The sequence below is a fragment of the Rhamphochromis sp. 'chilingali' genome (genome assembly GCF_963969265.1).
Source record: "Rhamphochromis sp. 'chilingali' genome assembly, chromosome: 10".
NCBI classification, from domain to species: Eukaryota; Metazoa; Chordata; class Actinopteri; order Cichliformes; family Cichlidae; genus Rhamphochromis; species Rhamphochromis sp. 'chilingali'.
The window spans coordinates 881800-907325 of record NC_137937.1 but is presented as its reverse complement, the minus strand read 5'-3'; the positions used below and the strand labels follow the sequence as shown (position 1 = coordinate 907325).

Genomic DNA, 25526 nt, shown 5'->3' with positions numbered 1-25526 from the left:
TTTACACAGGAATAAATAATAGTTTTACGAAGTGTTAGCTTAGTGTTTGGTTTATCTGAGGTTAAACGTGTAATTAGATACCAGTTAACATCCTGATAACAGACGCACTACATGACAACGAGCATTTCATTTCCAGTTCATTCCAGGTCAAACAAACATCAGAAAAGCAGACAATGACCCTCAGTCTGACACAAGCTCTGACATTATCCATAAAAATAACACTAATCCCCTCTAAATAATCCTAATCCTGTTCAAAGAAAGAAAAAAGGCAGCATAAATCCTTGGATAAAGATACATCTGTCAGTGGGGAATGGGGGTGCAGCTATTTAAACAGAGCTGCTATGTAAGTGCATGCATACCACACAGTGTAGAACAATTGGGTGAACAGCTCCCTCATGGCCCATATTCAACCTGGAAGCCATGTGGCACAACAAAGGCTGTTCGTCCTGCTGCCGACCTCCCCTCGCTCTCCCAGCAGCACATTGTTAACACTCAGCGGGTCTCTGTATTGACTTTGTGACCCCACTGTCTGCTGGTGGTGGAGCTGTTTCTTTTTCTTCACAGATTAGCATCTCTAAAGGGAGAAACAGGGGGGCTGTCCAACTTCAGCCAGATTAGAAGCTTCTTGTCAGTTTCAACTCAATCTGCTAAACAACAAACAACGCTGACTGTGGTAGTAAGAGTAAAATCAGGGGAGTTACACCTGATCCCACAGCAGATAGCTGTCCGCTTAGCCAGCCCACACATCAGTTTCACATGCAGCTTCTGTGTTTCTTACATTTAAATGTTACAGTGTTGCTGAATGAGCTTGTGAGAGGCTTTGACAAACACATTTCATTATTACCTGCTAAACAGTTTGTGTTGTTTTTGAATAGTTTGGACTTCTTTACTAAAGACAAAGCAGGACTCTGATGACATAAAGGACTAACTAAAGGATCTGCTGCTGTCCTCCCACAGAGCCACCTCTCCTTCACACCGCATCACTATGGTTGCATGTTTTTGATCATTGTTATTTAGGGGTGAGGACCGGTTTCTCAGTCAAGGCTTATATTCATATTTCAGACTTGATAAGCTAATAAACGTCTTATAATATAACGTCAGTAAATGCAGACAGAGGCTGAGAGGGCTGTCCCTTTGGTGAGGGATGCATGCTTGTGTAACACAGCGAGCAGGTGATCTGACAGGGAGAAGCACAGCTCACTCCTTCTCAGTAAGTGGACACTCATCCACTGGTCAAGTGATGACTTGATAGTAATGCTTGTGGTAATTGAGGAACAGCAATTTTATTCTGCAGTATGTTATTGTGCAGCTACAGCAGATGGTTATTCATGAGGTTTGCCATCAGATATGGAACAATTCAGTCAACCAAAGGTTTCTTTCAAATATTGGTCTATGAAGTTTTACTTCAGCGGTGACTTTAATGTAATATATCAGGTTTGACAAACGAACCGAGGGACACCTGCCGCATTAAGGTTAGACATGAGGACACTTGCCCGTGAGTCCTTGTGTCTACGGCCGTGGCAGATTAAATACAGTCAATTCACCACATGGATGTAATTCTGCTGCTATTTCAGTCTCTCTGTTACAAATTCTTAAAGTGTTCTTACAAAGTAACCAAAGAGAGTATTAGATGAGACGTCTGTGAGCTTTATGACACAAGGAAAAAACTTTTTAAAAGCCGTGTCTGTTACACTTTCTTGGTGTATTCAGTTCCTACTGACCTGCCGTCCTCTCTCTAACTGTCAGTTCAGCCTCAGTGTTGCAGGCCTTTTACAGCCTGGCTCTGAAGAAGAAAACTGACGAGTCGGTGCAGGACTGACGGATGACCAAACTGTTGTCCTTGTCGGCAGTGATAAATGGCTCTGTTTGAAATTGTTGAGGTGGGGCCCAGAGCTGTTTGATGAACCAGAAAATGAAATGATTGCTATTGGGCATCTACTGACTGGACTGCTGGTGACACTCTTCCATCCTCCCAAAGGTTAATTGGACTTGAACCCAGAAAATCAAGAGGTTAAGCAGGGTCAGCGTGACAGCAGGTCCTTCTGGGAACAGACCTCTCAAATGTTTGCTAATCAGATTTGTTTAGGGGCTTTCCTTATGATGATGCCTCCATGTGAATCTTTGTTGTGGGTGCACTACACTGCAGTATTGATTCTCACATAATAACATTATCTTCAGCGACTGCAGGGGGTCAGTTATATTCACTTGTTTGCAGTCTGGAAAAACACAGCTTCCCTGCTGCTTTGCTGATATTTCTATTGGTGTTCAGTGATCATCTATTGATGTCTGTGTGTGCGGCTCCTACTTTACTGATGAATCTCTTAATGTGTAGTTCACAGGAGGTTGTGTGTGTATTGAGCATGGTATAATGATTGCACACCATAATCATACAATTATTAACACATGTTGAAATAATTAAATAGGAAATAGTTCTGATTTACTGATAGATGCCTCAGGTCTTCTTCACTGAGCTCTGCTCAGAGCACATGGGCTTCACACGCATTCATATTATGTTACGAGAAAAACGACATCTCAGTCGATGCGTCTCTTCTTCTGTGGTGTCCTCACAGCAGACTGAACAGCAGTGGCATCCTTACCTACAGCAGTAACAGCGTGGGTCAGAGGTATATGGCAGCACATGCCACTGTAGCACACTTTTATTGCCACTATTTGAAGTGTTCCTTGCTTTTTAGCAGTTGCAGTAAGATAGCACGGCCACTAGATGACACCATGAGATAACCACTTTTTTTTTAATTTTTAAATTTATTTTCTAAAATTTCACAGCTTGTGTAACAGCAACACTTGGATTTGTGATAATCCTGAAGGTGGGATGTCTGCGGCTGTGTTGGTTCGATTTCCAGCGTCCTCCAGTCTGCATGTTCACGTGTGCTTTGGCAAGACACTGAACTCCAAATTGCCACCATTGTGTAATAGATAAAGAAGTTAAGAGTAAAGCACTTTGTGAATGTGACTTTGAGTGATGAATAATACCAGAAAAGCACTGTATTAATGTAATTTACCATAGTTTTGTGTGATACATGGGCATAAAACCAAAGCTAGCATTATAGGACTTTATACCTGCTGCTGATACGTGTTTGCTGTATGTGCGACACACTGTGTGAAAGACAAGTCGGGCTGCTCTTGTATGTCGGTGGCTGCGCATCAAGTGTCTCCTCTATGAAAATACGCCCCGTTTGTCTTTACATGCTGCACAAATAAGTCCAGGAAAAAGTGACTTTGTATCCACCCGACTGGCACATGTTCCAGACACGTAGCAAACCAGGCAAGAGGAAGAAAATAATAAAAAGCCGTCATCCTTCTTTTTCAGATTTAATGTGACAAAGACCACCGTGACTTAAATCAGCGTCCACATTCATCTCCTGCAGCTCATGAATGCAGCCTGCAGCACGGCAGCATTTCTTTAGAAGACAAACACAAAAGTGGGATTGCATTAAATAAACAGACACAAATGTAGCCGTGCATAAGACGACCTGCTGAACCCTGCAGCCGGCTACAGCCCTCTGTAGCTTTCTGAACTGTGTGGCAGTCAGGTTCATTTTTATCGTGCTGAAATAGAGAACCGAAAAAGGGCTGTATCTGACAAATGTCTCAATCGTGGAAATTAAAGCAACGTATTTATGCAGGAATCTGTGCACACAGGGTGCTTCAGGCATTTAAGCTCTCCCAATCCCTTTTCCATTCTCTGAATGCTGCATATAAAGCAATCCATTAGTCTTAGCTCTGCCAGAGATTTTAAGTGGACACCTGTCCATTAAGACCATCGTTTTAGCAGTAGCTCATCTCTCAAATTATTTGCCCTGAATTAAATTCTCCCAAATGTAATGGAATTCATTTTTATAGTATTTTCTCCCCATTTTTGCCATTCACAAATGTCCTTGTTTTATCACTTTAAAAGAAGAAGCTTCTGCTTCATATTAATATTTTGTTCCGTGAGGCTTAAGTCAAGCGATGCACAGTGGCTGTCTTGTATTTGCACAAGCCAAATATGATGGGAATATTCTCAGTCCGAGTACACACACGTTAAAAAAGAAACACAGCAGGCTTATCCACTGTACACGGATTCTTGCAAAGCTGAATTTATATAGAAATTCACAGTAACTCCATATGTTGAGCACAAATTTGACATTTCTCCAGCCGTGTTTCAGCATCCACATGTAAAAATAACGTTCTCATCCTGAAGCAGCCGGCTTTTCAGCTTTGCTGCAATTTCCTTCAAATTGTTGAATTACACGAGTTATTTCTGTATGTTGTTATTTTCAGAATAAACTGAAGCATTTAGGAATTCGAACGTCAAATTATTTGTGAATTTGGGCCATATGTGTGCTGGTTTTAACCACAAATATCTGTGGAAGAATTTTGATCGATGATAAGCCCAATTTTCATCTTTATATTTTTGGAGGGGTTATACTGTAGTAATCAAGGATTTATGTGTGACAAAAATTCAGTTTAACACATTTCCAATAAAAACTGTCAGCTATAAACATCTTTGACTTTAAATTTAAATTTCTCTTTGATAAAAATGCAAAACAAGATTTGGCCCGACGGACTGTCAGGCTGAGAATCTGTCGGTGAAGTGACATAAAACCAGGGACGAAAAACACCGAACAATCATTTGCAGCATTATTTTTTCAGTAAGGTTGTAAATCATCTGTAATAATGAAAGACGTGAAATGATGAAGGAAGACTCGAGACAAAGTTGTATGTTTCTGTATATTTGTGTTTGTACACATGCGCAGATCGGTTGACTCTTTGCATATTAATCAGTGATAAAACATACTGTAGGCTCGGACGGCCTCATCTCCACAGTGCCGGTGTCGCCTTACCAGGGTCTAAATCAGGAAGGAGTGGCTGTGGCTGTGATAAGATCGAAGACCTGCTGGTTTCTCTTCTCTCAGCAGGGTTTTCCTTTGAGCACATTATGGCAATGAGTTTGAGGCTTAAAGGGCCGGTGTGTTAGCCCTGTGCCAGAGGCATAAGCCCCAGTCATCCTATCAAGCCTGAAATTAATTAAACAAAGCCCAGCATCAATCACGAGAGTGCAACACAGCAATGAATATTAGGGGGAAAGGGTATTGTTTTTTTCTCTTTGGTTTAATGAGTGCACTATTTGAGGTGAGAAGCTGCTCATATTAATATGTTTTTACAGCTTGTGTGTCCAACTACAACTGCATGAAAGCAGCATTTTGAGCCCATCTTTGTGCCGTTTGTAAAATGCTTAAAAATACTTTTTTTTACCTGTATACTCTGCTTAGATATAAATAAATTCTCTCTCCCACTTAAGAGATATTTGTTATAATGTAAGCAGTATGAAAAACAAATATAGCAAAAAAGAAGAATAGTGAACACAGCCAAAAGATGATAAAAGTGATATAGCCTTGTGTAGATCACACTTGTAATTAAATAAATGAAAGGAAAAGGCGATTCAGTGCAACGCTTTAGTTATTTTGTCCAGCGCACAGCCGACTGGCCACTGTGGAAGCTCAACCATAGACCTTGGAATAATGAAAGGGGGCGGGTGTAGTAGGGGGTTGATGGATAGCTGCTAACCACAGCTTCTGAACGCCTCGCAATCCAGGTATAATTAACAGCATCTATTTAAACGAGTGGCGGCTGCCAACGGAGAGCAGAGGGAGGAGGTTGAGACTGTCTGGCCTAGGAGGGATTGCAGCTTTGTAGCCTCTGCAGGATTTGTTTCACCTCTTTGTCTGCTCAGTCGAAGTGGCCTGACAGGCAAAACGTCTCCCGACCTGGCATTGTTATCTGGCTGCAATGGACTCGTTCCAATCGCATGACAAGCTCTGTCGCAGTTCAAATATCCCCTCCTGTTGCTCTTTCTCTTTGTGTGCGATTTGTTTGTCGTGATCATTTACAGTGTGTTACACACCAGTAGAAGTGGTTTTTCTACCATTGCTAAAGTTAAGGAGAAGAAATGCCACATATATACTGCAAATAATTGTGATTAGTATTAAAAATAGACATGTAACATGCTTTTACTTTTTCCAGAGCGTAACCAGCATAACCGTTAGCTTCCACTCACATTTATGTGTCACGTTGTCCGGGCTGTCGAGTGTGTCCTGGGCTAAGCTGGGAGCCTGTGGATTCTTCCACTGTGGACTGCAGCCTGAAAATACAGTTAAGACAACCTGGTTACAACCTCCTTCAGTTAATCAATGGTATTGTGAGATTTTCAAAGCTAATGGATGAATTTGGAGAGCTTGCATTAAAGATGATGAAGATGTGGGAACTACTTCAGCCTTTATTGCCACCTCACACTGTGAATGCTTCACAGGTTACCATAGAACTAAATATTACAAAGAACAATTATAATCAAATCATATACTTTATATGCAGTACGGGAGCGAGAAACTTTCTTTCTGTAGGTGCAGTAAAACAGAAAAAACATACAAGACTTTTACTCTTTTTCCCCTCTCACATTAGCAAGCAGTGCTATAATATTAGTTAATGTGATTATGTTTTTGATGCGGGTTAATGGAAGAGCACAAAGGAGGCTCAACATGTCCTTCTGACTCCATCTGTGGTCCTTGTTTCTTTGTTTGTTTAGATTGATTCCTTTAGGGCTATAAGTGCATGTTTGAAACCGTCTTTTTATCATGCAGGAAACACTGCTCCGTTTGTCTGGGAGCAGGTGTGTGTGTGTGTGTGTGTGTGTGTGTGTGTGTGTGTGTGTGTGTGGGGGGGGGGGGGGGGGGGTGAGGAGAGGGGGTTCGCGTTTCAAGTTACACACTTGGAAAACAGTTACTTTCAGGTCCTGTTTAGATCCATGATTACCCTCTCTGCACAATCAAAGTAGTTATAATGAAAATGCAACAAATCACCATAGAATCCGCAGCCTTTTGTGTGGGCCACCTTCGCCCCACCCCTTCTCTTTACACTGAAAGAATGGCTCTGACATTTCAGCCTGGGAGCAGAGAATAGAGGCAGTTTGTAATGTGTGCAGCCTTGCCTTTTCTTTCTATCCTTGTAGTAGTACTTAAGTGTCATGTTAAGCCCAAGGCAGGGAAGACTCTCAGTGACCTACTCTGGCTCACAGTTTGTGTTTACTGTATTCTGTGGCTGCTAAAGCGTGAGCAGAGCCCCGTCTCTTATCAGGATATAAAGCTGAACCGATTGGAGACTCAAATTTCCCCTTCCAGCCAATGTTGGTTTTCCATTGTCTGTGCTTGACAATAGTTTCACATACCCTAGAGCTTGAGTTTCTCTCCTCTTTATTATGCTGCATATTACCCTCTGTGTGAATGCTGGGTATTTGCGAGCTAATAACAGCGTTACCCAAAACAGGCCACTTGGTTAGGCCATGTTGGGGTAGGCGGGTGCCAGGGATGCCATGCTGTTGGGGCGATTCGTCAGTTAGTTGTGACTAAAGGCTAGATCTGAATCTGTTTTACAAAAGGTGGAGAAAAACCATCAACAGGTGCTTCGTGTCAGTGAGCAAAGACTGCAGAAAACGTAAAATCATGCTGTAAACTGCACTACCATTAGCTGCCAGTATATGCCTAAAGTGTTTCTGTTCTAAATTTAATCAGATGTTTAATTGCTTGCTATTTTGTATATTATTTTCCAACATGAACTGAGACTAGACATGGATCATCACCCTACTCCAATTATCCTTCTCTGTCACACCAACCCTCTGCATGTCACTACTCCATAACTCTTCTTTGAGGTTGTTCTCTTTTCCTCCTGCCTGGAAGCTTGATATTTAGCTTTTTCCCACATCACTCCACTGCAAGTGCCCAAACCATCTCAACCTCTGGTAAATGTAAATGGACCGGTTCCTGTACAGTGGGTTTCTACTTGAGCACCTGAGCTGTCGCTCTGATGTACTTATTTCTATATTTGTCCATTCTGGTCACTCCCAATGGAAAACGTCATGTCTGCCACCTCCAGCTGAGCCTGTCTTTTTGTGAGCACATCGTCTCCAAACCATACATCACTAGCAGGCCTCAGTACCATTCTGGAAGCCTCCCTCTTTCTCCCTCGATATCTTTGTATCGTGACTCACCCCTGACACGCATTGCCATCCACTCCACCTTGCCTGCGCTGTCTGTTACTTTGGGTGGGGTGGCTGTAGCTCAGGAGGTAGAGCAGGTCACCTACTAATCGAAAGGTTGGTGGTTTGATCCCCATCTGCCCCTGCCTGGATGCCAAATACCCTTGGGCAAGATACTAACTCCAAGATGCTCTGCGATGCATCCATTGGAGTGTGAATCTGTATGAATGTTAGATAGAAAGCAGTGTTGTGAATGAGGAAGTTGTATAAAGCTCTTTGAGTACTCAGATAGCAACGTGCTATATAAGAACCAGTCCGTTTACCATTTGGATGGTTGATCCCCGGCATTCGAACTCATCCTCTTTGACTGTCTCTATTCCTTGAAGCGTCGCTGTTCCACCTGTATCCCTTTCCTCTTCTTCCCAGTGTATACCTCCACCTCATCAGGCTCTTCTCTCTTCACTGTCACTGCACATCACAAAGATCACATACAGTACTTCTCTGCCACACTTAACTTATTCATGTAGTACCACAGTTCCTCTTCTGGCAGCCTCTTATATACTTTGTTTCAGTGTACAAAGACACAGTGCAGCTACTTCTGACCGTCTCTATATTTCTCCATCAACACTCTTAAAGCAAACACCAAATCTGTAGTGCTCTTTTTCATGGTTGCCCTTATTTACTATTGCTCTGCACATCTTGATTCACTATGCCTAACCCACTTCAGACGAGGTAGATCAGACCGCAACCTGGTCCTGTTAACACTTTAGTATGTTCCCGCTGTACCAAAACTTCCTGTTGCCACCAAATTGCCACAAAAATATGAAACGATGCACATACATATATCAACAATCTTCTTTTGTGTGTGTGTGTGTGTGTGTGTGTGTGTCTGAGGCCATCGCTGTGATATCTGAGACTCCATCCTCCCACCAGGAGAAGGAGGGAGTCCCAGGGGCAATTGGCAGCCAACCCCGCTAGAGGCCAGCCACCCTGGTACGAGCTAAGACCCGTGGATGGGTTGGTTTAACAACCACACCAAAACATCCAGCCACGCGCCCTGGAACCAATAGGTATCTGCATCCCAGGTAGAGGGAGCCCTTCCCTCCATTACCATGTCCCACAGCGACCAAGGCTCAGCAAGCCCCAGACCCAGGCAAGTTGCCACCAGGCTGAATAAGGAGTCCTATCGGGCTTGGTTAACCTGTGAGATTTTGGAGGCAGCCGATAGGTACCAAGAGGCCAAGCTGAACATGGCTCAGGCAGTGGCCGAAACAAAAGCTCTTGTGTGGTTGAAGTTTGAAGAAGCTATGTAAAAAGACTTTTGGACTGCCTCGAAGAGTTTCCGTCAAACTGTAAGGTGACTCAGGAGGGGGAAAGCGCTGCTGACTTCAACTGAGAATATTGTTGGGCAGTTGAAGGAATACTTTGAGGACCTCTTTAATCACATTGATACATCTTCCGTAGAGAAAGTGGAGTTCTGGATATTTTAGGGCTGTCTTGGTTGACAAGGCTCTACAGTGTTGCGTGGAGATCAGGGGCAGTACCTTTGTACTGGCAGACTGGGGAGGTGGTTTATATCTTTAAGAAGGGAGGAAGCTGTGCTTCAACTATAGGCGATCACTCCTCAGCCTCTCCTAGGAAGAACAATGCGGTTTCCATCCTGGTTGCAGAACACTGGACCAGCTCTTTTACCCTCTATAGGATACTTGATGGTGCATGGGAGTTTTACCAACAAGTCTACATGTGTTTTGTGCACTTGGAAAAAGGACTTGAAAAAAGAATATTGCAAGTGTCACTTGTAATGTACACACCGGCAGATAGAGGAAGTGGCCGACATCCAGAAATCCTACCAGTGGCTGAACAAAGCTGGACTGAAAGACAGCACAGAGGCACTAATCATGGCAGCACAGGAACAAGCTCTGAGCAGAAGATCCATAGAGGCTGGGGTCTATCACACCAGGCAAGACCCCAGGTGCAGGCTGTGTAAAGATGCCCCAGAGACAATCCAGCACATAACAGCAGGGTGCAAGATGCTAGCAGGCAAGGCATACATGGAACGCCATAACCAAGTGGCCGGCATAGTGTACAGGAACATCTGTGCTGAATATGGCCTGGAGGTCCCTCGGGCCCTGTGGGACTTCCAGATTCAGACGGACAAAATGATGGTGGCTAACCAACCGGACATAGTGGTGGTAGACAAACAGAAGAAGACGGTCGTAGTGATCGATGTAGCGATACTGAATGAGATCAAGATCAGGAAGAAGGAACACAAGAAGCTGGAGAAGTACCAAGGGCTCAGAGAAGAGCTGGAGAATATGTGGAGGGAGGCAGTGACTCCCAAGCTAGGCGAGTGGGTCCAGCATGTCCCAGGAACAACATTCGAGATCTCTGTCCAGAAGAGTGAAATTCATAGGAACAGCAGGTTAGGTTACTTGCATAGTAGCATTCAAATCACACCCTATTTTTATCTCTTGCCAAGTTATAACGTATGTCTTGTTCCAGTAGCCCACTTCTCATCAGGGGTGCCTGGTTCCTCAACCTGGGCAACGTCCAAGCTGGCTTCATATTCATGTCTGTCGCTCATGTCTCAGGTAGGCTTGATTAGAATGGGGGGTCTGGTGTAGGCTCTGGCAGAGTCTAACACCAACTAACTTGGTTGTCCAACTTACTGGTGACAATACAAACCAAGCTACGATTGTATAAGGATCAAATGGTCCATAGTGACAGTCCATACACCCCATTCTAGTGAAGCACCTGCAACAGGATACCTCGAGGGAAGTGGTCATATGCCTTCTCCAAGTCAAGAAAACAAATATAGGCTGGTTGAGCAAACTTCATGCAGCCTTGAATATCCTTGAGTGGATGACGAGCTGGTCCAGTGTTCCATGACCAGGACTAAAACGGAATTGTCCCTCCTGAATCCAAGGTTGCACTAACAGGAAGCTGAGGAGTCTGATCTCCCTATAGGAGTACACCCTCCGGTCCTCCCTTCTTAAACAGGGGAACCACCAGCCCCGTCTGCCAATCCAGAGACATTGCCCCAGACCTCGACGTAGCAAATGCAGTGATCCAGGCTTAGGCCTAACTATATAATGTCATAGCAATGTATCATGACATTTGCATTTTTGTTATTCATCAAATTGTGAACTGCAGTTTGGATGAACCCCTAACTTTAGTGCAAACAAAAATATTTAGAAATGTCATGTGTCATGTGGCTGTCAGGTGGCAGAGCAGGTCAGCCACTAACCAGAAGGTCGGTGGTTCAACCCCAGGCTGCTCCAGGCTGCATGCCAAATATCCTTGGGCAAGATACTAACCCCATGTTGCTCTCCGATGCGTCCATCGGAGTGTGAATGTGTATGAATGTTAGATAGAGCACTTAAGAGCTTAGAAAAAGTGCTTGTGTGAATGGGTGAATGAATTAGTTGTATAAAGCGCTTTGAGTGATCAGACAGAGTAGAAAAGTGCTATATAAGAACCAGTCCATGTACCATTTACCATGTCTCCATCATTAACAGTAAATTCTGATTGTAATGACTTTGTAATGACTACGTCTCTTCATAGTCACCTGAAAGGTTAGCCCAGCCAGCAGCCCCCATTCAGTCCTCACTGTAGAAAACATGGAATTTGGGAACCAAATATGGGCTGATTCCTATGACACAACTTCAAATATATGATTTGATACTAGTTTATCTTTAATATGCATTTATTTATTTTATTTTATTATTTTATTTTTATTTGTTATTTTATTTATTATAACATACTACCTGTAGTGGGTAACATAAAAGGTCTACAGAAGTGGTAAGAGGACACTATATGTTTTTTTTTAGATATTTTATTCCTTTTCCTTTTTTATAAAACAAAGTTGCAAAATATGTAATGAATCTGAAAAACATGGGCATATAGCTTATGGGCAGGTTAGCTTATTCTGATCTTTCAGAGTTGTTACAGAGAACCATGTAGAAAATCATCAACTGTAAACTAGTTAAACAACAGTTTAACCGGTAATACTGGATTTGATGAGTAAGTGGTTGGATAAAATCCATTCCCCTACTGTTACCATTAGCTAAGTTGAACAGTCAGCTCAGTAAGCTATAGCGCGTGAGCTGTTTTAAAAGCAGCAGTCAATGAAGTTACCTACTCGTCTTTGCAGAGAAGAATTCAACAATTATTAAAAAAAAAAGTGATATCACAACACCAAAAATACTGGCCAATTAGGATGCTGCTACAGGCATCTTTGCTTTTAGTAGCAATTTTATTGGTCAGTATTTCTCACAGAATTTTGTGGATTTCACCAACTTCAAACCAAGCGTGTCACCTGAAGCCTAACAAGATGAATTCTCCCTTGATCATGATCATCATGCTCATCAATTAAACAGCTTTTGTGTGACGCAGTGGGAAATCAGGAGCTCACTGTTGAAACTGTCATTAGATTAGAAGTAGGACATATTGGCCCCAGGTGCACTGACCTGCTTCTTTTAATAAACAAACTAGTGTCATTTAGTGTTTTACATCTTTTTAGCAGAATAAGAAAAAAGTTTGGGCAGGAATTTGGAGATTTTAAAACAAGAAAGTTTCTCTCCACAACACAGAAACAGTTAAAGGATATAAAGCAAACATGTTAAAAATACATACATAAACAGAGGTTTATATGTGCTGCATATAAACCTCTGTTTATATGCAGCACAAATTAAAAGGTTTAAGATGCTGGCACAGCATGCACTGGCAGTTCATAGTTGCAGCACAGAGCTTTGCAAAACGATTGACCAGAAACATATATATAAATTCAAATTCAAATTCAAATTTTATTTGTCACGTACACAGTCATACACAGTACGATATGTAGTGAAATGCTTGGACAACTGCTCGTGACCTAAAGAGAACAAAAAAGGAAAAGGCTATGAATAAGATAGGAAATAAATATGAAAAATTAAAAAGGGTAAATTTAACTAGGAAGGAATAAAATATAAATTAAGGTTAAAAATGAAATAACTGTACAACACAAATTAGAATGAAGGGTAAATTTAACTGGGAAGAATAAGATAAAATATATAAATTAAAGTTGAAAATAAAATAACTGTACAACAAAATACACAATATAGAACTATATAAGAATGTATGAAGAAATCTAAATATAAATAAATATATACACAATAACAGCAGCTGTACAAGTATTAACCGGAAATGAAGAATATAGTGACCAGTGTTGTGCAAAACCAAAGTCCAGAAAGTCCAGTGTGTGTGTAAGAACCATATGTGTGGGTCAGTACTGTGTGGTGGTGTGATTGAGAGACCGTATCGCCTGCGGGAAGAAGCTCCTCCTCAGTCTCTCTGTGTTGGTCTTCAGGGAGCGGAATCACTTTCCTGACCTCAGCAGAGAGAACAGTCTGTTGTTGGGATGGCTGAGGTCCTTCACCATCTTCCTGGCCTTGGTCCAGCACCGCCTGCTGTAGATTGAGTGCAGGTCAGGGAGCTCGGAGCGGATGGTGCGCTCAGCTGACCGCACAACCCTCTGTAGAGCTCGTCTGTCCTGCATGGTGCTGTTCCCGAACCAGGTTAAGATGTTTCCCGCCAGGATGCTCTCTATGGTGCACGAGTAAAAGTTCCTGAGCACCTTGGAGGGCAGTTGGAAGTCTCTCAAGCGTCTGAGGTGGTAGAGACGCTGTCGGGCCTTTTTCACCACGGTGTTGATGTGACAGGACCATGACAGGTCCTGCGTGATGTGAACTCCGAGGTATTTGAAGCTGTCCACTCTCTCCACTGGGCACTCATTGATGACGGGGTCTGGTAGTTCCTCTCCTGCTTAGTGCTGAAGTCCACTATCAGCTCCTTTGTCTTACTGACGTTTAGAAGGAGGTTGTTCCTCTGGCACCAGTTCTCCAGATTCCTAATCTCCTTCAGGTAGGCCGTCTCGTTGTTATCAGAGATCAGGCCCACCACGACGGTGTCGTCAGCAAACTTGATGATGGTGGTGGAGCTGGTAGTGGCCACACAGTCATATGTGTACAAAGAGTACAGCAGGGGGCTCAGAACACACCCCTGGGGGGCTCCAGTGCTGAGAGTGGTGGAGGCTGAGACATGTCCGCCCATCCTTACTGCCTGTGGTCTGCCAGTTAGGAAGTTGGAGATCCACTGACACATAGATGAGCTGAGTCCCAGATGCTCCAGCTTGGTGGTGAGTGTGGAGGGAATTATGGTGTTAAATGCAGAGCTGTAGTCTATGAAGAGCATTTTAACATAATTCCCCCTTCTAGTGTCCAAGTGAGTGAGTGATGTGTGGAGGAGATGAGAGATGGCATCGTCTGTGGAACGATTTGGACGGTAAGCGAACTGTAGTGGGTCCAGTGTGTCTGGTAGTGAAGAAATGATGAAGTCTCTGACCAGGCGTTCAAAGCACTTCATCACTACTGAGGTGAGGGCTACAGGGCGATAGTCATTGAGAGAAGCAGGGTGGGGTTTCTTCGGGACAGGAACAATGATGGACTCTTTGAAGCATGTGGGGATCACCGACTGAGATAAAGAGATGTTGAATATCTCAGTGAACACAGGAGCTAGCTGGTATGCGCAGTCTCTGAGGATACGACCTGGGATGCCGTCTGGTCCTGCTGCTTTCCTGGTGTTCACTCTCTTGAAGGCTCTCCTTACTTCATGCTCGGAGATGACGAGCACGTTTCCGGTGCTGGCAGTATCTTCCTGTCTGCAGCCGTTAGCGCCGCTAACACTAGCATTGTTGGAGACCTTAGCTGCAGCCTCGAAGCGAGCATAGAAAGTGTTCAGCTCGTCTGCCAGAGTCACGGCCGCGTTCGTCATACCGGTTGTTGGTGCTTTATAGTCCGTTATTGTCCTTAGTCCCCGCCACAGGCTCCTAGAGTCACTCTGTTGGAGTTGTGACTCTAGTTTCCTCCCGTAGCGCTGCTTCGCCTCTTTCACCGCCCTCCGCACGTTATATGACGCGGCTTTGTACGGGTCCATGTCCCCCGTCATGAGTCCCGTGTTGTAGGCAGCGGTGCGGGATCTCAGAGCGTCGCGGATGGTTTTATCCACCCACGGCTTCTGGTTGGGAAACGTTGTGATAGTCTTTGTCTCCACGGTATCATCCGCTAGTTTCCCGATGAATACCACAACCGCTTCCGTAAACACGTTGACATCATCATCGGAGCTGTTTCTGAACATGCCCCAGTCTGCATCATTGAGTGCGTCCTGTAACGCGGCCACCGATTGATCCGTCCAGCGCGCGACCTCCCTCTGAACCGTCTTGTTTATGACTTTTCAGCTCAATTCAATCTAATTTTATTTATATTGCTCCAAATCACTACAATAGATGCCTCAGGGTGCTTTATATTGAAAGGTAAAGACCCTTCAATAATACAGAGAAACCCCAACAAATGAACTACCCCCTCTGAGCAAGCGCTTGTTCCTGATGGGAGAAAAAGATTCAGAAGTCATGTGAATCAAGTGACACGCAGTTGGGATTTTGGAAGACTGCACAGGAGGACACTGGGTGAAAACCCACCGCATTGCACTGCTGAATTGAATTCTCATGCAGATGGACACATTTGCTGTGCCATAAACTACGCTTCAGTATGTCTCCATAAACCCTGTGTCAGTTGTATCTGTTTGCACAAACAGAGAGCTATGCAAAAGGACACAACACAGGCTATAAATACACGTTAGGTTACTCGACTTGGATATTTGGAGGGGATATTTTTTGCAAAATAACTTTCAAGATAAATTTATGCTTCTTTTGTAACTCATCAACCAATCTCAAATCTGAAAATGACTGCAGACTGTGTGTGGAAGCGCTGATGAAGGCTCACAAAGAAGCAAAACACATAAGACAAAAGGTAAAATCAAACTGTTGCTGTTGAAACCCACCCAGCGTTTCTCCTGTCAGTGATCTGTCACTGGCTCATAACTTTCTTCAGTTTTGCCTTCTGTTCCCGAATAAGAAGGGGAAATGAATCTCAGAGTGTTAACTGAGAGCTCAGGTTTTTTCATGAATCCCATGGTGCAACACAATGCAAGTCCGTCTGCTAATCAGCTTACTATGTAAACAACTAATTAGGTGTCTGCCGGCCCCTAATGATGTGCTGACAAACACACGGAGCAAAACACTGAAACTGATAAACAGCAGGAGCTGACGATTTATTCAGAGCCTTATCTCAAAGCTGGAACAAAGGCTTGATTAGAAACAGTTGTGTAGAGGAAAGTCAACAGTTTGGTGGTCTGAAAGGAGGAAGCTGGTCTTAACCTTCTACCTCGCCTGGACAAGTGGCAAGAATGCTCCGTCTCTGTGTGGTGTTAATGGGCCACATTTGATTTTGGTCCAATGAAAAAGTTTTTAAAGAATTAAAGATTTTGGTCCTCTAATGCATCTCAGATAAACTTCAGAAAATCCTTTTCTAACAACAACAACAACAACAACAACAATAATAATAATGATAATGATGATGATGATGATAATAAACCAATCACATCACGAGGAAATGGCTGTGTTGACTGTAGTCACAGCAGCTGCATTCATCAGTCCATTAGCAGCCTTTAGAAACAGTGCCCACTTTAAGACTCTCTGATGTGCTGAAAGACGTGTGGTACTCCTTTTTATCGTCTTTTTGTTACCAACAGCAACCTTTTCTCTTTCTGGCCTTGCTCTTTCACTCAACATTAAATCAGACTCTGCTATTTAGAAATCGTTTGGTGCACAGTTTCCTTCATATTCTTCTCCACAGTGATAAAAGGTTAACCTGTGACATAAATCAGATATAGGTATGTCTGAATATCTTTATCACTGATCCGTTAAACATTCTTCTTCTTACATTTTTTATCCTGCTTGGTGAGCATGAGCTATAAGTACTTCTTCTCCCTAACTGTCAGTACATGCTGGGGTCAGAGGGCAACATCAGAAACCATCAACATACAAATGACAAATGTATTTATTTACCCTATAATCAAATGTTAGTGTGTGTGTGTCTCCATTCAGGAATTTTACATTATTGAACAGCCCCTTAAACTGGAGCTGAACGTGTGGATCAGGAAGCTGCATTTGGATTATTCAGTTTAACCTCCTAGGACCTGCGTCCACTCACATTTTGGGTTATTTAGACCAAAATACTACATTTTGCTCTACAAGGGCCTGATATCCACTAACCAGGACATTATACTGCTGCTGTTCTGTCGAAATTTAACATGAATATCCTCATATGTGGATCTAATTTTTCTCAGAAACAAAAAATAGGTAAAAAAAAAAAAATCTGGTAATTCTTAGTTTTTACACTAAGTAAAAATCAGACCAAATATCAAAGAGAAATTAAAAATGCTGCCATGGAAGAGTTTGGGTCTCAGGAGGGTAAAATAGACTGTGGTGGCATACAAAGGCCACATTACAAAACTGAGCAGTCACCTGTGTACCCTGTCTGTAAGATCGATTGCTGCAAATAATAATAATGATAATGATGATGATAATAATAATAATAAAAATAATATGAGTTATTATTAATATTGTTATAATAATAATAATAATAATAACAGTATTTAATTGCTCAAAGTACCTCTAACACTTAAAAGGTTTGTTGGCTGCACCGCCACATTAAGTACTCAGCACCAGCTTGCTCTCCAGAATAAGCAGAACCGCATCACTGCTGATTCTTCCTCTTATACAAATTGAAGGTCAGAATGAAACTTCTAGGGAGGATGTATCACTTTTGAAGGAGTGTAACTGAAAGCATGAGGCGAGTAAACTTAAATCAGATATTCTTATGGTGTTGTAGATTTATCATTCTTAAAATTAAACGCTTTATCTACTAAACAGAAGTGTTTGTTTTCCTTCTCTTTTGGAAGCTGAATTCAGACACAGATAATAATAAATAATGCTTCTGTGCTAAAACAAAAGTTTTGTAAATGTAAAATCTTTGAACTCTTAACCTTTTTTAAAAGTGAGACAAAATACACAAAATATTTTAAAAATTTTACACTGTTGTAGAGCTGGTGCAACATTTTGCACTTTGAGGCTTCTCAGGGTCAAATCTGACGCTTAACTGTTCAGAAGGAATTTTGATCCAGCGATGAATCAAATCAGAGAAAATGGTCTCAGGGAATCTTGGAAATGTGAAACTATATATGTAGTGTCCTCAATGGGTGGTAGTTGAAGAGGGGCAGGTACCTGCTGGTCTTTGAAAATAATGAAAAAGTAAAACAGTGTAAGAGTGAACATATATGTGCACATAAGGATCAGAGATCAGAGAGAGGTCAGAGGGCGACTTAGGTGCATTTGGGATCACTGGTAATGAGTCTTTCATATACCTGTGGAGGACTTTGGCCCACTCTTTTATGAATTTTTTTCATTAGTCACACTGAAGGCTTTTCAAGCAAGAATACCCTGTTTAAGCCTATGCAAAAGCATGTTAATTGGATTTAAGTCCCAAAATGACTAGACCACTCCAAAACCTTGTAACGGGAATGATGGACCCGACCACATAGTTCGTCCTCTGTACCTGAATGCAGCTTTCCAACTACACCCACACACAACAACAACACCTCAGGTCGCGGTACACTCTTTTAAACAGGAGGGGCGTGATGAGCTGATGGAGCTCCGGTGTGGCTAGGTGTCCCCTGCAGTCGCGCCCAAGCCACACCCCGCCACATACCCCCATAGCCCGACCTGGGCCGCAGTTTGAGCTGAGTGGGTCCCCTGATGTGTGCTGAGCTGATGGAGCTGGGACAGAGTGGACACACCCGGGGGCACAGCTGAACAGAATCTACCTGAGAAAACAGCGGAGCAAAACTGAACATCCCTCACACACACACACACACAACCCCATTCAGCTATCTTAGTGAGGACCTTCATTGACATGATGGTTTCCCTTGCACCATAGGGAGGAGTCAAAAAGCCTATAAAAGGAGGGGCAGAGAGAAGTCTCCTTTATTTGAATTCGGCCTCTGATGCATGAGCACAGCCTGAAGGCACAACACCGCCGAAAGCTAGCGCCAGCCATGCATCACCAATAAAAATGTTTTGTTTGTTGTTTTAGTTTGTTATTTTCGGGAGAGGGTTATTTGCTGTTTTTTCATTTTCTTGTTTATTTACGGCCTAAAAAAAATAATTTAAAACCTAAAATTTGGAATTCATGAAAAACAACACGGAGACTAAAATTCATTGGAAAAATACAAACTTTATTAAAAGCACAATTAAAAAAAACTGAGTGAAATAGCAGTGAGTTTGACAAGTGTTAAATGGGCTGGTTCTTATAGAAGCTCAGAGCCTCATCCACAAACACTTTTTCTTTGCTCTTTCTGTCTAACATCCACACTCTGATGGATGCATCAGAGAGCAACATGGACTTAGTATCTTGCCCAAGGACATTTGGCATGCAGACTGGAGCTGACGGGGATCAAACCACCAACCTTTCCATCCCTGTGGATACATCACTATCTGTATGGAGAGGTGGCAGATTAGTTTACACTCTGACAACTTTCCCCCTTCCAGTTGTAGCTCACATGTCCAGTCCAGTGAGGTGACTGGCCTCTGTTAGGTCTTGGTAGGTGCCTGGGGCTCTGGTGGAGGTGGGAGCGCTGGTGTGCACTGTGGACAATTAGGTTCTCTGAGCTTGTGTGTCCGTCTCTGGTTGTTTGGGTGTCCTGACCCCTGCCTGTTGTGTCCTCTGTCTTCTCCAGAAGCAGAGAGATGGTTGGAATGTCGGTGAAAAAGGGGGTGGGGCACTAACCATTAATCAGAGTAATACGAAGGGAGTGGTTTGTCAGCCTGTATCACAACCTCCCGAGCTACAGCCACGCCACTCATGACATGTTTTAAAACTTTAACACGTTAAACGGTACAGTTCTTTCAAGGAAGTGTTTTTAAAAGAGAAATTAGAGATAATTCATTTATTAATGCATTTAAAAAAAGCATTTATAATGAATCTTTTTTTCAGTTCATGTAAGGCTAGCTTAGCCACTGACCTAAGTGGGCAGGGAGCGTTCCCGAGGCCTACAGCAGGACAGCTCCCTGCTCCTGCAAACTGTCAGCCACACCACAGGTGTTGATTTATACCATTAATAATTCACAAAGTTGCTTGCTCTCTTCTGTGTCGTCCAGATGCCTCTCTGTTCTGCCAGAACATGTCAGCTGCACACTGAACTGGGCATGTCACAGATGCAGAAAAAAGACATAAATATTTCAGAAAATATAGAGCAGAAACAGCCAGTCAGACGGGCTGCACATGTGAGAGGACTGCTGTGTTTTAGTGGCCATCTTCTCTTTTTTCTAAAGGTGAGAGAGAGAGCCGGGGAGATGTGCCATCCAGACAGGAAAGCAGAGTATCTCCCTGTTCCTCTGATTGCTGCTCTCTAATGAGCATGGCGGTGAATCTTTTCAGAGCAAATTGTTGAAGACATCTGGCCAAGCTTTCTCTCTGATGCAGCCGAAATGTCCCTCTAGATGGCGTTGGCATGGCAACCTCTAACTGCTATTCAGCAGCGATGTGGGTTGAAAGGTTTAGGGTCCATAGTTGAAAATCCATTTGGGCCTCTAGCACTCCACTCCCCAAGCTGGAGGTGCAATAAATACTCCCTTGCCCAAGGAAAAATAGATTCTCTTTATGAATTGATGGCACTCATGGCACCAACATGTCTTTGTTGTTTGCCTTTGTTATACAGGCCTTATTAGTGGTAATACAATGGATTGGTTTGGCAATGGTAGTGTCTTGAAAATTCTTGCCTTAATGGAAAAGTTAAGACCCATTTTGTCATGTTCTTACATAAGCTCCCGTGTGGATCACTCTTGTGAAAATCCGAATATATCAAAAAATTGCAATAAATTGCATAGTGCTCTACAACACCACACCCAAGTAGCTCGAGAGGCAAAAGCACTGCAATGGAAGACTACCTGTATGGGAGAAGTGGTGGTGTGTAATGGGGGGTGGAGTGGGGGTTTGGTCTGTCCCCACAACAACACTTAATGACCCCCGTACTTCAGCTGAGATGAGATACTCCATCCACAGAATTATCTGAAGGGCAGCGTGTTGGAGAAAATTATCTCATCCTCAGAGACAAAATTGCAGCCAACTTATCATGACAATTAGCATACTTTGGTCCTTTGACTCGTTTAAGTAGGGTAACCGAACCGAGCAGCCGCAGCGGTGTTCAGAATTAGTGTTCAGCCCACTCGCGTCCTTCATTAGTGTTAGAGCATTTGGATTTCACTGCTGCTGCGTGGCACACAGTGCTAAGATCACTGCACATGTGAACCCGACTGAAGTCTCTCCTGTAGTCTCACCAGAAACACTAAAACCAGCCCTAAGCTCCCTTTGTCAGAAGAGATGGTTCCCCCACCGATCACAAAGCCCACAGTAAATATTCAGCTATGTGGAAAAAGACGAGAGAAACATGTTACAGGTTGGATAGATCTCTCTCTTAATCATTAATGTCAGACATTTAAATGTTCCTGAAACGCGTACACTGGTCCAGTGTCACGTTCCTGTGCACACTTTACCTTATAGGCAGATGACATCATCATTCATTTCTCAGCCTGCTGTACGACCAATGAGAGAACGCTTTGAACACACACCAGGTTATAGATGAATATATTTAACAGATGTGCGTGTTTTTATTTCAAATCCCGTCTCTTTGCATCTTCAGTGCAGCTGCCAGAGACTCTCCCTCATTCGCCTCTCAAATGTATGATTATTCTCTCAGGATTCAACCCTGACATGAGTTATTCACAGCTCAAGAGTTACAAATGTGCTGATGGCATATGCATTGCTAGCTCATGTGACCATCAATTGCATTTTCCCCTGACCTAATTGCCTTACATTTCTCCGTATTCAATACAAATTCTCTTTGCTGTCAAATGACAACCATTGTCTCGCCACGGCACAGACATGAAGATTGGTTCAACTTTCTGCTCATTATTATGTCGCTTTGTCTGACTATGCATCACAGAAACACACACACACACACACACACACACACACACACACACACACACACACACACACACACACACACACACACAGAGGTGTATTGTCAGATATAGTCACAGTTAAACTCGCTGGGCCAGATGCATAAAATTCCACATAAATTTATGACTGAAACCGTCCGAACAGTCAGAAGGAAAAACTCCTGAAGGGAAACATAATGGAAGCTATGAGCTCTGTGAGCAAAGTAAGAATGACAACAGCTGCTTTTTGTTGGTACCAGGTGTACGCATGCTTAGCACAAGGTGTGAATTGATTGGCTCAAGGTTGCTTTTGGTGCCAGCCTCTAGTGGCCACTTCAGGAACTGCATTAGCTTTATGGTTACCTCTAAAAGTTGCTGCTGAATGGAAACCTCTCCTCGTAAGATAGCACATACAAAATACTGTGTTCTCAAATAACCCAATTCTATTATCATCTAGGGCACCATGTGGGCCAAACGTACATGCCAAGACATCTACAGAGCTGTAGTGTTGGTGGATGGTAATGTATCATTTGATACAGCTGATCAGAGTGTGTATATACACCTGAACTTGTAACTGTGCCAGATAAATAGACGGCTCATCTCTAGCATGTATATCATGTGCATACACCCAGAATGTTTAACATAGTGTAAGTTCAATTTATTTATATCGAGCCAAATAACAACAGCAACTGCCTCAGGGTGCTTTACATTGTGAGGTAATACAGTGTCATTCATTATTATTCATCATTCTTTCTGTAGTACGGCGTACCTACAGTTTGCATTCAGTTAAGAACATGAATGTAGTGGTTTGCAAAACCACAACTTAAAGTGGTTTTCACTAATGAACAAAAGAAAAGATTTGTTACTTTATTCTTTGCTCTTTCCTGAGATTTATCTGGTTTCTAACTATATAAACAGTAAATCAGCTGAGACACACTGTGTCCCATCTTCATATTTCTGTTTGCCTTTCTTACTTTCTCTGTCATTCTTTTTGCTCTAATATACTTTAATAATAATAAAAAAGCACATTTTACCTTTTACTTGAATGTGATTTTGTACTTTCATTATCATATATTTTATGTAACTGGAAAAAATTTTTTCACAAGCCTGAATTTTCACGAACAAATAAATAAATGTCCTTACGCTTATAATAACGTGATATGAGACAACATATTAAACATGAATATGATTGGGCGATATCAGCTGTGTACATTGATATCCAGCTCCGTGTCATTTCAGCTGATTATGGTATAATTGTATAAATAACACAACACAGCAGAAATATTTTCTGTGGTACAGAAGACAGATTGAAAGGAAGTATCAGGGTTTTGGATGTGTACTCCCCGTATTTCCATCATTTTCACTGCATTTGTAGGTCAGTTGCTATGGCAACTGGAGCAGAGGAAGACTAGTGTTTAATTGATCCACTAATGCATTTAGCTGCACACTCACCACTAAGTTGCCTTTGTTTCCAGGTCACATTTTAGGGACAGACATTTACATAAAAGCATTTTCTGTTGCCAGAACCAATGATTATCAGCAGTTTCTACTTTTTGTCTATTGGCAACAAATGTGGTGTAAACACTGACTATTAAAAGCTTCAATATTGCCTCATCAGGGAATTATTATAATACTAATGCTGGTGAGGAACATAATAAGTTTGGCAGGAGCTTTTCTCCAAACACTGTGTAATATGGGAAATGCTAATAAGTAGTTGCATTACAAACAAAAGCAAACCCCAGGACTCAGTCACCATTAAACCACTATATATCCATTATGTTCTTTTTAACACATTAGCTGTAGCGCACAAAATAAAACATATGAATAATAAATCATTCAAATAAATAAACACACAAACCACGGGAGCTGAAAAATGTTTGGTGTAAAAATATCCTCCTGATATTTTTTTACAGTATTTCTACCAAAGTTCTGTTAATATGAAAACATCAACAAAGGCACTGAAAACAGAGTCTACAAAGACAAACAACGACCTCTGTTTAGAAGATGAAAGAGTTGGTTAGACTCTAAAAAAGGCCTGCGTCACCTGTAAAATTATTATCATTACCTTAGTTTAACCAGGAAGCTGCACAGAGATCAGCTCTGCTCTGGGAGGGAGGCCTGGCCAACACCAAAATCACATCTGTGTGGTATTTTGTGGGAGCATTGCAATTTCACATTCCTGTGTATGACTGTAGATATGGTCTTTGACGATAAAGCTGACTTCACACATCTACAGCATCACAAACACAAAACACATGGTTGCCGTTTCTTTAAAGGATGTCTATATAAGCAGATACTCTCATGTGAGCAAACCTGGTTAGACCCATGAACTAATCTCTGCTACCGTCGTTGTTATTGTTTCTTATCAGGATGTCCTGATGGCTCTGTGGAAAGCTTTCAGATCAGCTGGACTCCTCAGTGGACTGAGAGGAACAGAAGAAAAGAGAACAGGACATTCTTTCTGTAATACAGAGGTCACGACCTCACAGGGTGCTGTCAGCTCGCTGCCACGCTGAACAGCAAAGGCTGAATGATTTTAAAGAAAATGTTAGTAAATATTAAAACGATTGATTGTTTTGATGCAAACAAACTCTGTATTTTTAAACACCTATTAGCCACGAATACAAACAGTTTCTAATGAACACCTGAGTGAAGTTCTTCTGTAGGTTTAGTCTCATTGTCTTTATATGAAACACTCCTTCGTGTCGATGTCACACATTAGTTCAGCCTCAGAGGATTATTTCACTCTCTTTGCTGCTTTGACCCAGGACAAAACGGACGTGTGACTATAAACAAACAAACAACAACTACTGTGTTATATTCTGTTTGAATGTATGACAAATATGTTTCTATAGCTCAGGCTAAAAATGGGGATGGACATAAAATATCATTTGCTGCTTATACTGAGAAAAAATGTGAACATTTGGAGAAGTTTCCAGGAAAGCTGACGGTAAAGCAGTAAATCACCAGGTGAGGTAACACGCCACGGTTGTATTTGCCCCATGTCACTCGTAGCCAAAGGAGAGAGAGAGAGAGTGTGTGTGTGTGTGTGTGTCTGTGACCAAATCTCTGCAGCCACGGCTGCAATTGGGAGAAAATTGGCAGCATCACACAGACAGACCTGTGAAAAGCAGGAAAGTGCAGGACCGAGTAAGTTCCCACAAAAACAGGAGACACGAGTCGGGTAAAAGTGCGACGCTTTACACGTCTGCAGTAGATTCCAGTGTATACAGTGAGACATGAAGGGCAATTATTAATTATCCCAGACAGTAATGCTGAAATAGATAATTATGTGACAAACATGACATCTTCAGTCTTGCTTCTAAGTGATGAATGTCATGAGGAGACTGCAATTATGTCATCTCATTCAAGTGGGAGCATGGTAATTGGAGAATTAAAAGCACTTCAGCTAATTTTAGCTTATTCCTTAGAGTCTACTCTTAAAGGTAGGCTTGTAATCACTGCAGCACCCAGAAAAACACACAGCTGTACATGTTTAGGTGACAAAAAATCAGGCGCTTTGCTTTCCACACGAAGGAGCCACCAGAGACGGAGTAGTGACAG

General features: G+C 42.4%; 1 long non-coding RNA gene across 1 annotated transcript in view; it reads left to right on the top strand.

Moving 5' to 3' along the window:
• The window catches only part of LOC308403713, a 33178-nt gene that overhangs the window by 5387 nt on the left and 2265 nt on the right, over positions 1 to 25526 (top strand). Inside the window, exon 2 of the long non-coding RNA XR_013972962.1 lies at positions 24332 to 24509. This is a non-coding gene — a long non-coding RNA (uncharacterized lncRNA). The remainder of the gene's footprint in view (positions 1 to 24331; positions 24510 to 25526) is intronic.